The sequence below is a fragment of the Danio rerio genome, chromosome 25, assembly GCF_049306965.1.
Source record: "Danio rerio strain Tuebingen ecotype United States chromosome 25, GRCz12tu, whole genome shotgun sequence".
Taxonomy (NCBI): domain Eukaryota; kingdom Metazoa; phylum Chordata; class Actinopteri; order Cypriniformes; family Danionidae; genus Danio; species Danio rerio.
The window spans coordinates 12554061-12571627 of record NC_133200.1 but is presented as its reverse complement, the minus strand read 5'-3'; the positions used below and the strand labels follow the sequence as shown (position 1 = coordinate 12571627).

The following is a 17567-nucleotide window of genomic DNA, read 5'->3' as shown; positions in this document are numbered from 1 at the left end:
TCCGACCAGTGCCAATATACAGCCACATCGCACTGCTACTCGTGATATATATATATATATATATATATATATATATATATATATATATATATATATATATATATATATATATATATATACTAGAGGCAGGGAAGCTTCTACTTGGTGACAGTGGATTTTGCGATGGTTAGATGGACACGACTAGAGGCCACACCACAAGGGACAACTGGAGTCTGAGTGGAGACATAATGGAGAGATAAGGTCCAACAGCCAGGGGAGATTAAATGACAAGACACTAAGTGGCTTTAAAGATTACAAAGGGGAAGCAAATGGAGACACACACACACCGTTTTACAAACTGCTTGGAACTGATATTATAGTATCAGTGCAACTAAGGCCGGGAGATGCATAATATATTCTCAAAAATATGCTACACTGAGAATTTGGTTATGTAAATTTAATTAGGAATTTATTTGGATTTAATTTGGCCACTAAATGGTCAGCTCAGTGAAGGAAAGAATGATGATTTTCTCATTCTCATTACAAATATACAGCTGATCAAAAATCAAAAAAGCAAACTTTACAAAATGTATAGTAAAAACTGCGTTATTTTTTTAAAAATATGTTAAATATGTTAATCTCAAACGATACTTAAAAGAATTTACAACCCAAACCTTCTAGTGTATGTTTTTTTATGTTCTTTTGAAAAAGTTAGGAATGCATGGATTAGAAAAGGTAAGAGAAATCTAAATTGGGCATATTCACTTTGACAAATGATGTGCTAACCATATTAAATGTTGAGATATTACATGTTTGATATTATATCTGATGAGTAAATCTATCAATACTAAAACATATCAGCTATGTGCTAAAACATGTTAAAACATAGCGGCATGCTAATCAGTGTTAAAACATGCCAAATCATCCTGGAAGTCTAACCAAATTCTAATTAATATTAGCTAAAAGCAAAAAAAAAAAAAAAAATGCCCTGTGCTAACATGCTATAACACTCATATTGTAAAACATATTTGAAACATGCTAGCTACAGATTAATTCATGCTAGCAACATGTGTCAAACATACTACCAATGTGCTAAAACAATAAAGCATTAGAAGCATGCTAACAACATATCCAATAATGCTAGCAATGCATGAACAGAAACACATACAAAAGCTAGAAAGGAGCTGTGTTAACAATCATAAGACATATTATGAGACACGATAGCAATGTGCTAAAATTAAAATTAGCTAAATTTAGCTATGCAAGTAAAAAATATATATATTTATACTAACATCTTTAACTTTCTAAAAACATGCTAGTAACGAGCCAATTCTTGCTAGCAACATGGTAAGCATGAAAGATGCTAGCATATAGCAATGTGTTAACTATGGAAAATAACTGCTGGAACAGACACGTTAACATTTGGCCTGATCTAAGGTTAGAAGGATTTCTTGCTGCATTAAACATACCAAAAAATGTAAATGAGCTCTTGTTTGCTGCAGATTACAACATCAGCACTCTGCTTTATTTTAAGCTTTCCACCAGTGCGTCATACTATCGAAAGCAATGTGTTCAGCAGTCTTGCTGTTGTTTAATTAGAACCATCTACCATATAATTACACAAACGGCAACACTGGAAGCTGTGTGCTACTATTTTATCCAATCTGTATCAAAACAAGAGGAAGGGGACAGAGTTATTTTCTGACTATGAGCATAACATAGAATTGGATTATTATGGCCTTTTGCTCAAAGAAGATAAAGGAGCAGTATAAACTCTTATAATACATCTTATAAACATGGCCACTAAAGCTGACAGTAAGAGCTGATGTACTCAGGATTATGCTGATCCATAGCTCACGCTGTTCTTTTTCACCCTCTGGACTTAGAAAATAAACTCCATTAAAATGCACTTTTCAAGTTGTTGCAAGTTTGATTTGTTCACTAACAAATCATCAACGCATTTAAAATGGGGTGTTTGGAATAGAAATTGCTTTTGTATTATTGCAAAAAACGGTATGTAGTTACTTGATTGATTGATTGATTAATTTATATGTTTTTGTAGTATTTATCTTATTTTAGAAGTAACAACAAATGTTAACAAGTAATATTAAAAATTAAAGGTAAAACGTGAATAGAAAAAAACAAACAAGAAAATAAAATGCGGGTCTGACAAAGTGTTAGGTAAATAAATTGGGTGAAGTGAGTGAGTGAGTAAATGAATGAATGAATGGATGAATGAATGAATGAATGAATGAATGAATGAATGTCACTGAAGTGAATGAGTGTAAGTGAAGTAAGTGAAGAAATTAATGAATGCATCAATAAATGATTGGATGAATTAATGAATGAGTGAGTGAGTGAGTGAGTGAGTGAGTGAGTGAGTGAGTGAGTGAGTGAGTTTATACAGCTAATGAATGCATGGCTGAATAAATGAGTAAATGAATGAATAAATAAGTGAGCATGTGAGTGAATGGATGAATAAAGTGTATAATTGAGTATGTGAATTAGTGAAGTATGTGTGTGAATGAGGAAACTAATAATTAGGAGAGAGAGTGAGTGGATGAATGAAGTGAGTGAGAAGATGAGTAAGACTGAATTAATCAAGTGATTAAACGATTGAATGAAGTGAGTGAGTGAAGAAATTAATGAACAAGTAAGTGAATGAGTGAATAAATTGGTGGATGTATGATTAAGCGAGTGAGTGAATGAATGAGTAAATGAATGAATGAAAAGAGTAAATGAACTAATCAAAAAACAAGTGTGCAAGTGTGTGTATGAATGAATTAGTGAGTGAATAGTTAAATAAAGTAAGTAAACAAATTAATGGATGCATCAATAAATGATTGGATGATTTAAGTGAGTGAGTTAGTGAGTAAGTGTGTGAAAAGATGAATAAAGCTAATGAATGCATGAATTAATTGATGGATGAAATGAGTTAGTGAGTGAGGGATCGATTGACTAAATGGATGAGTAAATTAATGGAATGAATGAATAAATAAATAATTGAGCAAGTGAGTGAATGGATGAATGAACAAAATAAATTAGTATTTGAATTAATGAATTTGTGTAGTGTGCAAGTGAATGAGAAAATTAATGATTAAGAGAGAGAGAGAGAGAGAGAATGGATGAATGACGTGAGTGAGCAGGTGAGTGAGACTGAATTGATGCAATAAGTGAGTGAGTGAGGAAAAGAATGAACAAGTTTGTGAGCGAATGAATGAGTGATTGAATGAAATGACTGATAGTGACTTAAAAAATGAAAAAGTAATGAATGAATACATACACGAGCAAGTAAATGAGTGAATGGATTGATAGAAAAAAGTGAATGAGTGCATAAATTGATGAATAAAATGAGATAGCAGCAGTGAATGAATGAATGATTACATGAATGAATGAATAAATGATGCGCAAGTGAGTTAATGAGCATGCGGAATAATTAATAAATAAAGTGAGTGAGTAAGTGAGTCAATGAATGAGGAAATTGATGACTAAGTGAGAGAGTGAATGTATGACTTAAGTGAGTGGGTGAATGGTTGAATATGACTTAATGGATTAACAAAGTAAGTGAGGAAATTTTAGTCTTTGAGTGAGTGGGTGAATGAGTGAATGAAGTAAGTGAAAAAAAGTATAAATCAATATATGAGTGAGTAAGGGAGTGAATGAATTAACTGATTAATAGAGTGAGTAAGTGAGAGTGTTTGAATGAATGACCATATGAATTAATTAAGTGAGTGAATGAGGGGGTTAATAATTAGGAGAGTGACTGAATAAATAAAGTGAGTGATTGGATTAATGAATGAATGACTATGACTTTATGGGTTAACAAAATGAGTGAGTGAATGAAGTGAGTGAGTGAGTGAGTGAGTGAGTGAGTGAGTGAGTGAGTGAGTTAGTGAGTGAGTGAGGAAATTATAGAAGAATGAATGGATGAATGAATGAATGAATGAATTGGTAAGTAAGTGAGTTAATGAGTATGTGAATTATTGAAGTGAGTGAGGGAATTAATGATTAAATGAGAGATTCAATGGATAAATAAAGTAAGTGAGTTATTAAATAAAGTGAGTGGGTGAATGAATGAATGTGACTTAATGGATTAACAAAATGAGTGGGTGAATTAAGTGAGTAAGTGAGGAAATTATTGAAAAGTAATTGAATGGATGAGTAAATGAATTAATGAATTGGTGAGCAAGTGAGTTAATGAGTATGTGAACTAATGAAGTGAGTGAGTGAGGGAGGGAATTAATAATTAATTGAGAAAGTGAATGGATGAATGAAGTGAGTGAGTGATTGAAAGAAGCGAATGGGTGAATGAATGAATGTGCCTTAATGGCTTAACAGAATGAGTGGGTGAGGAAATCATTGAAGAGTAATGGAAGAAATTATTAGATAAATGAATGAATAAGTGAATAGGTAAGTGAGTTAATGAAGTGAGTGAAGGAATTTATGATTAAGTGAGAGAGTAAATGGTTAAATTAAGTAAGTGAGTGATTGAATGAAGTGAGTGGGTGAATGGATTAATGTGATTTAATGGGTTCACAAAATGAGTGGGTGAATGAAGTGAGTGACTAGAAGAATGTGACTTAATGGGTAAACAAAATGAGTGGATGATTGAAGTGAGCGAATGATTGAATGAAGTGAGTGGGTGAATGGATGAATGTGTCTTAATGGCTTAACAAATTGAGTGGGTAAATGAAGTGAATGAGTGAGTAAATGAGGAAGTTATTGAATGAAGGCTTGATTGAGTGACTGATTGACTGACTGACTGACTGACTGACAGAATGAATGAATGAATAAATGAATGAATGGGGTTAATGACTTAAGCGTGTAAGTAAATGAAAAAGTGTGAATTAATTGAATTAGAGAATGAATGAATGAATGAATGAATGAATGAATGAATGAATGAATGAATGAATGAATGAAATGACTTTAATAACTTGCAACTTGCAGATGTAAGTCAACAAATATCAAGCATGAGTAAATAAATCACAATACACACGGACAAACACCGAGGTTCTCAACCAGATAATCCTGTTCACCTCCATCAATCTGGATCTGCTGCATATCTTATGAAGAAAAGAACACCTGAAAGCCAAATTAGGAAGCAGATGAGTTTGGGCTTAGTTGAGCTGAGCATCAAAGCTTTTTCGAAGTGTGTGGCTGGTTCCCATCATGCACCTCATCTGTCACACCGGCATCTATCAAACTGACAGCCTTTCATTCTCCTCGCATGTTGAAAAAAGAGGAAAATAACACACTAAACAAGTGACAGTGATGAAGAGCAGTCTTCCACAACTGACTCCAGCGCTCCCTACTTCATATCAAACAATCCCTGCCACTAACAGGCTTGATGGAAGAGACTCCATGACTCAAATGACACGTTCTTCTTAATACAAAGAGGAAAAAAAAGTGTGATGGCCTCCACTATCATTTAACATCAACCGTGGTCCTGTGAGAGCGTAAATGTATTTATATCAGCGGGACATCTGAGAAAGGACATGCTCAAATATCCCCGAGCACTTTTTCTGATCCTCTCCACTACTGGGACTAAATGAAAATGGCAGGACTAATAGTGATTTCTGGGTCATGGAGGAGAGAAGGGCTGGAAGCGGTAGAGATATTTACTAAAGCACATTTCAAAGCGAGTCGCTGGAGTTCACTTTTTTTAGTCCATTCTTGGCTTATTTGTTATAATGCGAGCAGTACAGCAGTAGCTACATGCGACAAGCTGATGTTCAAGCAGGGGTTGATGTTCATGAAAAGTTTTTGGAACATGACTATCATGACAATTACTTTTACAACATTAATATTTAAATTCATGAATGAATGTATCAATAATTGAACAAGTAAACAAATGAAAAACAAACACAATAACTGTTGAATGCATGAATGAATTAATGAATGAAAAAGAAACAAGCAGTGAATGAATGAATACATGATTAAGTGAGTGTATGGATGAACAAATCAAATGAGTGCATGAATTGATGAATGAAATGAGTTTGTGAGAGTGACTAAATGAATGAATGAATGAATTAATGAAATGAGTAAATCAGTGAATGAATGAATAGGGTAGCAAGGGAGTTTATGCAAATCAATTAATAAATAAAGTGGGTGAGTAAGTGAGTGACTGAGTGAGTGAGTGAGTAAGTGAGTGAATGAGTGAGTGAGTGAGTGAGTGAGTGAGTGAGTGATTGAGTGAATGAGTGAGTGAGTGGGTGAGTGAGTGAGTGACTGAGTGAGTGAGTGAGTGAGTGAGTGAGTGAGTGACTGAGTGAGTGAATAAGTAAGTGGGTAAGTGGATACGTGTGACTATAGATTAGCAAAATGTGTGGGTGAGTGAGTGAGTGTGGAAATAATTGAATGAAGGTTTTGGGTGAGTATACAAATAAGTAAATGAAGTGAGTGAATGAATGAATGAATAAATGAATGAATGAATGAATGAATGTAGACGTTAAGTGAATGGAGTGAGTGAGTGAGTGAGTGAGTAAAGAAGTCAGTGAGTAAATCACTTAATCAAGTGAATGAATGAAAAAGTAAGTAAATAAATTGAATGAATGAATGAACTAAATTAATTAATAATTAATTAATTAACTATACAAGGTGAATGTTATGTTATTGCAAAAAAATGCAATGTAACAACTTAGCAGTTGTGAATTAGGAGTGAGTGAGGAGGTAATGACTGACTAAATAAATGAATGAACGAACGAATGAATGAATGAATGAATGAATGAATGAATAAATCAATGAATGAATCAATGAATGAACAACCTAATAAATAAATAAATAAATAAATAAATAAATGGACAGAAAAAACACATCTTAACCATTTTACAACAAAAACAAACCTAGCATGTTCCAAAATCTCTAACTAAAGCACTTGCTACATATAAATGACTAAAAGAACAAACAAATGAACAATGAATGAACAAGCACTTAAATGAACAATTGGACAAAAAACAAATCCCACAACCTAAAAAACAAACCATTTGCTACAACAACAACAAAAAAGAATGAAGATTCAAACAATGCATAAATAAACAAGTGAGCAAACAAATCTCATTTACTACACAACCTTAATCCAAGGAATGTGATACAAACAAACAAACAATAAATAAATAAATAAATACACTACTTACTTAAATACTGTACTTGCTACAATAAAGGCTTATTTAATTGAAAAACAATAGACAAAAACAAACAATTTCTAACCGTTAAGGCATTTACAAATGAACAAATTAATAAACAACCCAGCGAACAAATGATAAACAAACCAACAAACAAACACAGCATGCACAGGGCATCAACATGACATCAGATTGACGTTGTGCCCCAACGTCGTAAGACGTTGCATTTTGTTTGGAAATGAAAATCAGGTTGATGTCAAAACCCAATGTCAAGCCGATGTCACTAGCCCCTTTCACACAGTGATACCGGGAAATATCTGGAAAATTTCCGGAACGACTTTACTGGTATATTCAAAAAAGCGCTGTTCACACAGGCGAGGACGTTACAGAAATTTTCCGGAAAAGAGCATTCACATATCCATTCCAACATACCGGTAAATTCTGACATCATTCATCACAAATGAGCTTTAAACGGCTGCGTTTGTATTTGTAAACATTTGACTACATTACAAACTCTGTGGATGATCAATATTGTGAACAACTTTCGCAGGATCACTTTCGCATGTCGAGATGTTCATAATATGTGCGTGTGCAGGCGCTCACAGGCTGTTTTACAGGCACACGCAAAGCTTGAAGGTAAACAAACAACGGCTTATCATAAGCATCTCATCGATGATTATTTACACAGTTGGCATTAAGAAGAACATATAAACGTGATCTGACTAACTTCTAGCAGCTAAATGTGTCTGGAAAAATATTCAAAGGCTTTTATTCTCACAAACCGCGCGGACGTAAATGCGTCTGACTGTTGTGATTGGCTAAAGCAGACGTCTCACGTCAGCACGTTCTAGACGTGCACACGCTTATTACGGCAATCTTCCTTCTGCATTCACACAGCGCAGCATTCCGGCAAATTGTCGGTAATAGCCCATTTAGCCCCTTTCACACAGTGATACCGGTAAATATCTGGAAAATTTACGGAACGACTTTACCGGTATATTGAAAAAAGCGCTGTTCACACAGGCGAGGACGTTACGGAAATTTTCCGGAAAAGAGCATTCACACATCCATTCCAAAATACCCTTAAATTCTGACATCATTCATCACAAATGAGCTTTAAACGGCTGCGCTTGTATTTGTAAACATTTGACTAAATTACAAACTCTGTGGATGATCAATATTGTGAACAACTTTCGCAGGATCACTTTCGCATGTCGAGATGTTCATAATATGTGCGTGTGCAGGCGCTCACAGGCTGTATCACAGGCACACGCAAAGCTTGAAGGTAAACAAACAACGGCTTATCATAAGCATCTCATCGATGATTATTTACACAGGTGGCATTAAGAAGAACATATAAACGTGATCTGACTAACTTCTAGCAGCTAAATTTGTCTGGAAAAATATTCAAAGGCTTTTATCCTCACAAACCGCGCGGACGTAAATGCGTCTGACTGTTGTGATTGGCTAAAGCAGACGTCTCACGTCAGCACGTTCTAGACGTGCACGCGCTTATTACGGGAATCTTCCTTCTGCATTCACACAGCGCAGCATTCCGGCAAATTGCCGGCAATTTTCCGGAAAGGTTGTATGTGTGAACAGGTCCTTTTTGAAAATACCGGTAAATTCGTTCCGGCTCTTTTCCGGAAAGAGAAGTTGTAACATTACCGGCAATTTGCAAATGAAAATAAGCAAATGAACAAACAAACTAACGAATGAATGAACGAATAAAAACGTGACTGAATGTCAAAAAAATAAAATAAATCCAGCATATTCCACAACCTTAAACCAAAGCACTTGCTACAAATAAATAATTTAAACAACATGCAAATAAAAAGGCTGACCTAAAAACCAAAAAAGAGTTGATAAAGATGTTAAAATGTGAATTGGATGTTAAAGACATTATTTTCACCACTGAATGCAGTGAAAATGACTCAATGTCCTCAGGGTCAAAAGGCACTCTTATATTTATGACAGCTTTACTTTGTTGTGGCGACACTTTCAGTTTCCTCTCTATTTGTCAAGACGAGCAGTGATGCTTGGACTTTGCCGCTTTACTGGTTTAGTATTTCAGGATGTTGTGACACAATTATGACTCTTCAGAGAAGTTTTGTTGGGTAACATTTTAAAGTTCTTCTAGTCACATACACATACAACGCTGCTTCTGTCTAAAATGTAGGAGTAATTCATGCATTCATGCACAATGAAATCTTGATGTGTTTCAGTCTTTTCTGATGTGTTCTAGACAGCCGAAGAGTACTGGACTTTCCCTTTCTGCTTTTTAAAGGATTAGTTTTACCCTTCACTTATCACAAACCTCTTTCTTTTTTCTATCGAACATTAAATGAAGATATTTTGAAAAATGTTTGATATCACCAGCCATTGACTTAATAGAAAAAACGAATACAATGGAAATCGATGGCTACCAATTTACAACATTCTTCAAAATGCATGCTGTTGTGGTTTTCTTAATAAAGAAACTCAAACAGGTCTGGAACAAGTGAAGCATGAGTAAAGGATGACAGAATTATTTTTTGGGGGGGTGAACTATCCAAGTGCAATGTATTTGTGTGTTTGATTGCTGTCCGTGGTGCTGAATAAGCAAATGCATGCATGGCATATTGTGTTTGCTGTCCATGGTTACTTAATTTATACTGTTGCTGTATTTGATCACTGTCCATGGTACTGAACGAGGGGTCCATGCATGAGCGCTGTCCTTGGTGCTGAATTGACTTTACACTGGACTGAAGGGCTCTCTTTGTTTGCATGCAAGTCAGTTGGCATTATACATAAAGCACAACGTCCACCTGAAATCAAACATTACACTTTTTATTTTGCTAGCTGATATTTGTTATTATTAAGGTAAATAATTAATCTGTGTCAGTTAATCCAATGAAATTAAAAAAAAAGTTTGTTTTGGTAGTCTTATATCAGATCCGACCATGAATAGAGTGGCAGTTCTTCTGTTGACATCAACCAGAGGGTTTCTATAATAACTGCATATTAAAAATCTTAACACACTTGTTAGTTTGCTATGAGGTAATGATAGGAAGCCCCGCCCCCCAATATTACATTTCAGTTGGAAGTACATCCCATAATGAAATAAAAGTCTCTGCAACTTCCAGTTCACACGGATTTTAAATGTTAATGTGCTTTCTATGCAGGAAAAAAATATAGTTCATTTCCTGCATGATTTATCAGAACTGTTGAATAATTGCTGATCAAAACTGGAGATATTTGTGGGCTTGTTACGGGAAAGATGTTGTTTGCAGTGTATTGTTGTATGATTTGCAGCAGATGTTGAGTTCAGTTGTTTTTTTTTTTTTGTCTAAAATGTGAAGAAAAAGAACATATTATAAATGTGTTGATATTTTATTATTGAAATAAATGTTTTATTGGTGACTCAATGGTCAGCACTGTTGCCTCACAGCAAAATGGTTGCTGATTTGAGTCCCAACTGGGTCAGTTTGCATTTCTGTGTGGAGTTTGCATGTTCTCCCTGTGTTCCCGTGGGTTTCGCCTGGGTGCTCCAGATTCCCCCATAGTCTAAAGACATGCGCTTTTGGGGAATTGAATGGGCTTAATTGAACATAGTTTATGTGTGTGAATACAAGAGTGTATGGGTGTTTTCCATGTGCTGGATAAGATGGGGGTTCATTCTTCTGTGGTGACCCCTGATGAATAAAGGGACTGCCGAAGGAAAATGAATGCATAAATGTTTTTTTTTTTTTTTTTTTAGTAAATTTCAAAACAGCAAACTTCATATATTACAGAACTGATTTATTACAATATTCATTCATTCATTTTCTTTTTGGCTTAGTCCCTTTATTAATCTGGTGTCGCCACAGCGGAATGAACTGCCAACTTATCCAGCATATGTTTTATGAAGCGGATGCCCTTCCAGCTGCAACCCATTCACACTCATACACTACGAACAATTTAGCTTACCCAATTCACCTGTACCGCATGTCTTTGGACTATGGGGAAAACCGAAGCACCCGGAGGAAACTCACGCAAACCCTTAAACCAGTGACCTTCTTGCTGTGAGGCGACTGCACTACCTACTGCGCCACCCTATAATAATATTCTACACTGTAAATTTGTTTAGTTGAATCAAATTAACTTTTCTTGTCATCCAGATTGTTTGATTTAAAAATAATGCAACCCAAAAAACAAAGAAAAAACTACACTGTAAAAAAAGTAATGAAAACAAATATTTCAATAAGTTAATCAGGTATAATGTAATATTTTTGGCTGAGATGACTAAAAAAGGTCATTTGATTTAACTAAAAAAATAGGCAGCACAGATTTCTTATGGTGTATTTGGTGAAATGCAATAAAAGAAAAAGTTTTCCTGCAGGAGCAACTCCATGGCTTCAATTAGTCATGAACAGCAGATTAACTGTGCCACCATCCTTCTATTCTTGTGAGTCTTTGAAATGTCGACTTTTTTGTATGATTGGGCGGGAAAAAAAATCACCTGAGACTCTGCCACTCTAATTAAAGAGGATCGGAAGTGGTTTCCTCTTCAGCGCTTCCTCTCACGGACTTCCCTTTGTTCCTTTCATTCCTGGTAGAGTTAATACTCTTTCCCTTTGTAAATCTCCGTCTGTCACTTGTGAAACCTGACCAAAATGAAAGATGGAGCAGAAAAATAAAAAAATATGTGAAAGGAATATGCCAGTTTTCATGGTTGTGACTCATGAAACACTGCAAAAAAATGCATTTCTAACTTAAAGGTTTTATCACGTTTCTAGTCCAGAAAAGATTTATATCAAAAAGTAGCTAGTAATAATTTGCCAAAATATTTTTTTTTTAAAATAATTTGCCAAAATTAAATAAGTTTTTTCCTTAAAACAAGCAAAATTATCTGCCAATGAATCTTCCTTCAAAGATAATATATTTATATATATAAACTAGGCATTGGCATCTACAGGCGATGTTAAATTGTGAACACATTTCCATGCCAATATCCAGTTACAGACAGTCATAGCGCCACCTATTGACAACAGGAAATGACATGTTTTACAGTGTAACAAACTCCTCCTACAAATGTTATCGTATTAGCACCAAATTGGGGTGGTGTTATCTAAAAACTCTAGCGTTTTGGTCAAAAGGCATGTCTGTGGCAGCCTGACAAACCTCAGTGTTTCGCCTGTAACGCCGGGGTGGAGTGACACCAACAACAGAAGGTAAGATCCAATATGCAGGTTTATTCAGCGTCAGGCAAGCAGTGATCAAATAAGGTTCAAACAAGTATATTAAGGCAGCCCAGAATCATTAACGGTAAACAGGCAAAAGGTCGAAGGCAGGCAGCTAAACAGGATAACTAGGATACAAGGCTAGGTTCAAACACGGAGAAACAAGACAGGGAAACACGTTGTAATCTCACTGGAGTAGTAAACAAGACTCGGCAAACTGGAAGGGTGAATGAGTGGTTTATGTATGGTGTGTTATCAGTCTGTGACAGGGTTCAGCTGGTGAGTGCAATCATGTTAGATGAATGAGCATGGGTGTCTGGGAGCAGTGCATGTATGAAAATGTAGTCCTGGAAAATGCGGAAGTGTAGTCTTGGTGTTCGTGTGAGAACCAGCCATCTCTGGAAAGCGATCGCTGGTTGTGTGACATCGCCATGGAAAAGCAAGATGTTATAACTCAGGCTTACTATCTCCAGTCTGCCCCAAATTCTACAACTTTGGTTTTAGTACTATACTAAAAATCTATATGTGAATATTCATTTACAGTCATAGCGCCACCTGCTGACAGAAATATAAATGACACAAATAGCCAACATTGTCCGTTTTTTTTTTAAATATATTTATCAGTTAAAATTATTATTGTCCAGGCCCGGATTGGCTAATCTGGAGGACCAGGAGAATTGCTGGTGGGCCGGTTCGTTTTTTGGCGGTCCTTAACTGCTTGCACTTTCAAAAGTCACACTTTTTTAATTTATTTATTTTTTGACCATAGCCTCACTATTTTTATTTAATATTTTGCCGCAGCTTTGCTCTTTTTATTTATTTTCTCTCAGCCCGTGAGCAAAATTCAGCCTGCAGGTTAATGATGACAGCAGCATCTTAGTGAATATAAGAATTCGAATAATTAATATTAATGAATATTACACCTGCTGAAAGAAAATCAGATGATTCTCTACATTGATATATCTGACATTACTTGATAAAATATCCAATTCATTTCCTTTGTGGTCCAGTGGTCAGCACGTTTCATTACAATGCCGCTGGCCCGAGTTTTCACCTAAACAATATATAAATATATATATAAATATATATATATATATATATATATATATATATATATATATATATATATATATATATATATATATATTCCATAGTGTTAGGACATATAATACTGTTTGGGTTACTTATGCAGGTGTTCATATATATATATATTTTTTTTTTGTGTGACCACCGTTATATATTCAGATATTGCAGGAAAGGACAAAGAAAAGTGTTGGAGATTTAGCTACCCTTTAATGTTCTCATTTTTATGAAAATCATTTCACGTTCTAAAGCAGCTGTTTCCTTAAAAAAGACGTGATAGTGTCATTAGAAACTGAATTGGAAATGACGTTATTTTAATATAGTCAGATGTGAACTGAAGTGAGCTGGACTAAGGCTTAAAACTCCAGGGCTGAAAAGGAGGCCCATTCTGGCTCTGTTATTGTCCATTGTGCTCAGTCATCCTAAGGCCACCGGGCGGTGGTGAGCCCAGGTGCAAGGTCCCTTTCAACGGTGCTTGCAGCTTCAAGTATTATTTTGATTACCTCATTGGCAGATTGTCTAGCTTTTTTAATGAAATACTCACTTAATTTTAATAAATTATTTCTAAAATCAAGACAATGTATTTCAACCCAGGCTCATTCTATAAACCTACCGCTATATACACTTCTGGAGAGCGGCAAATATGTACCAGGAGCTACATTATTAATATTATTATTATTATTTATTATTATTATATTTTTTTGTTGCAGTTTTTGTATTTGTGAATCCATTAGAGGCTGTTGTTTACACATTTTGGGATCTCAAATATCTCTCGTGTCATTTACACCTGCTGTTCTCTCGTAAATCCACTAGAGGCTGCTGTCGACTGACTGACCAACCGACCAATACCAACACCCACCCCCTTCCCTACACCTATACTATAGTTTTTTTAAAAAGCACAGACTGACCAGCGCCCATCCATTTTCTTAAACCCCCTGATTTTTACCACGTTTTTAGATTTTACCACATTCTTACTCTGTTATTTACTTGTTTATTTTAGATCCGTTTTTTGTCTTACCCGCTTTCTGGAATGGTTCTTTGCCAGACACAAACTCCATTGTTGTGGTCAACTCATCTCTGCATCTTAAGTCCACTGGCATACGCTGCAAGCCACTGGACAAACTGGTAACAGTGTATAAGCCGTCCATACAGAGGTAATATGTCAGCTGGTAAGCATGAAAAGGAACGGGGTCATACCAACTCGTTGCATTTGTTCTAAAGACAAAATGTAGCCATACATACTTCTGGCTACATAATTCACAATCTCCATAAATGTATAGAGGGCTACGTTTTAAGGATGAGTGCCTATGTTGAAGCTCTAAGTATTATTTTTTAAAGTATTTTTTTGCTGTCCTCATTTGCAGATTATTTATATTTTTTTTAATGAAAAATTCACTTAATTTTGACAGATTATTTCTAAAATCAAGACAATGTTTTTACTTCTTTAGGAAATGCTTCTTCATTTAAGATTATTTAGATTTTTAGACTAGAAAGAAGACAGAAACTCTAAGTAAAAAAGCATTTTTTTGCGGTAATAAGAGGAAAAGTACTGATTTAAAGCTCAGAATCAACATGAAGATAACATTTTAGCTAACATTTTGACAGCTACAATACAAGTAGTATAAATGAACCGTGATTTTTTTATTGTATGTCAGAATAATCTGTCAGCGTGATTATAAAACTCTTCAAAAACAAGTCTTTTCTTTTTCTCTTTCATGTTCTTAGCAAATGAAGTGCTGAATTTAATATGCATTTTTTTTTTTTTTTGCTGTCGAGGCTGTGTTCATTTCAAAGGCGGCTGAGCTTATCTGAGCTTTTTATCACCAGATGCTGAATAGATTCAGTCAATAACAGCGAAGCTCTTAAATCCTCAGGAGTTTGTCCATGGCAGATAGAAGTCATCTTCACAAGAGACAGAAAACCATGAAAACCTTCTGTACTGATAGCTATCGTTACTAAAAGCTGCACTTTCATAGTGATGGTCAAACTACATGACCACAAAAAAAAAAAAAAAAAAAAGAGAGTGTTGGCTTTTATTGCATAGATTGGAGGATTATGATGTTTTTTCTCTCTGTAGAGGCTACTTACATCTGACTTTCACAGGATTTCTATTTGAATAAAACATAATTTTTGTTACAATTAAAAAATCAATAAATTTATTCTCTCATTTTGGTTTATTTATTTTGGCGGTTGACGCGGTGGCGCAGTAGGTAGTGCTGTCACCTCACAGCAAGATGGTCATTGGTTTGAGCCTCAGCTGGGTCAGTTAGCGTTTCTGTGTAGAGTTTGCGTGTTCTTCCCGTGTTCGCGTGGGTTTCCTCCGGGTGCTCCAGTTTCCCCCACAGTCCAAAGACATGTGGTACAGGTGAATTGGGTAGGCTAAGATTGTCCAAAGTGCATGCATGTGAATGAGCGTGTATGGATGTTTCCCAGAGATGGGTTGCAGCTGGAAGGACATCCGCTGCGAAAACATGTGCTGGATAAGTTGGTGGTTCATTCAGCTGTGGCGACCTCGGATTAATAAAGGGACAAAGCCTAAAAAAATGAATGAATAAATGTTTTTATTTTGGTTTATTTATTTTGTTTATGTATTTATGTATTTATTTGGATTAATTGATTAATTAATTTATTTATTGATTTGTTCGTTTACTTTGATTTATTTATTTTGGTATATTTATTTTGGTATATTTATTTTGTTTATGTATTTATTTGGGTATATTTATTTATTTATTTGTTAATTTGTTTTTTTATTTTGTTTATGTATTTATGTATTTATTTATTTTGTTTTTTAATTTATTTGTTTGTTTTGGTTTATTTGTTTATTTTGGTTCATTTATTTATTTGTTTTTTTTTGTTTATTTTGGTTTATTATTTTGTTTATGTATTTATGTATTTTTTATTTTTAAATTTATTTTGCTTTAATTATTCAGTTTGTTTATGTATTTTTTATTTTGGTTTATTTATTTAAATATTTATTCATTTTGATTTATTTATTTATTTTGCTTTAATTATTCAGTTTGTTTATGTATTGATGTATTTATTTATTTTGGTTTATGTATTTAATTTTTTATTTATTTTGTTTTATTTAATTATTTTGCTTTATTTATTTATTTATTTATTTATTTATTTATTTATTTATTTATATATATATATATATATATATATATATATATATATATATATATATATATATATATATATATATATATATATATATATATATATATATATATATATATATATATATATATATATATATATATATATATATATATGTATTTTGGTTCATTTATGTAAGGTGTTTCATGTTGTCCCGTCTTATATTTTGTAATTTAGTCTTTTCATCTTGTTTCATGCCTTGTTTCCCACATTGTTTTCCTTTGTGGATATTTATATAAATTGCTCTTTTTGTTCTTTGCATTTGGAAACTGTACCCCACATCTTTTGACATTGTAGTTATGATAAAAAGCTTTGGTATTTATAAAAAAAGGTACTCCTTAATTTTAATTTACATTTTTGAAAACCTACTTTTTGGATATTTATGATAATTATAATAATTGAAATAACTAAATTTTTGCTATTAACCTATGTATTTTTATTTTTATTTTTTAATTTTTTGATCAAGTGACACAAGTACACAAAAGTGTACATTTTTCAACAAAAAACCCTGTTTTATAAGGAACTGAAAAAAATACTTTTGTACTACTCAGCATAGTGCTGTCTATTTGTGCTCTATTTTCAAAATATTTTATTAATGTAAAGGTCCTGCTTGTTTGTAATTGTAAGAATTGTATTTAATTATTTATACTCTTGTTTTTGTTTTTGTGTTTGTTTTACTTTTATTTTTGATTTTTTGTGCTGTTATTATTATTTACCTTCTATCTCCCTGACATTTTTTGTTTGCTATTGTCATGTATGTATGTGTTGTTTAAAGTATAATAAAAAACAAAAAACCTTGTTCTCTTTTGTATGTGAGTCATGTTTTCATTGGGTCGTTGTAATGTGTTTAGTTTCTCATTGGTTCTTTCATGTCATGTGATCCCTTGTGTTTGGTATATATACACCCTCATGTTTACTTGTTCTAGTTTTGCTTGTTGTAACCTGCTGTTGGTGAGTCGTTTGTTTCATTATTTTTGCCATGTTTTTGTTTCAACTCATGTTATGTTTTGAGTTTAATGTTAAG

General features: G+C 33.9%; 1 protein-coding gene across 2 annotated transcripts in view; it reads right to left on the bottom strand.

Annotated features, from left to right (window-relative positions):
- LOC141380910 (uncharacterized) overlaps window positions 1-11725 on the bottom strand; it is a 30372-nt gene extending 18647 nt beyond the window's left edge. For both annotated transcript variants that reach the window (XM_073942914.1, XM_073942917.1), the window contains exon 1: window positions 11581-11725. The gene's annotated coding sequence lies outside the window, so the exon portion shown is untranslated. The remainder of the gene's footprint in view (window positions 1-11580) is intronic.
- Between the last annotated feature and the right edge of the window lie 5842 nt (window positions 11726-17567).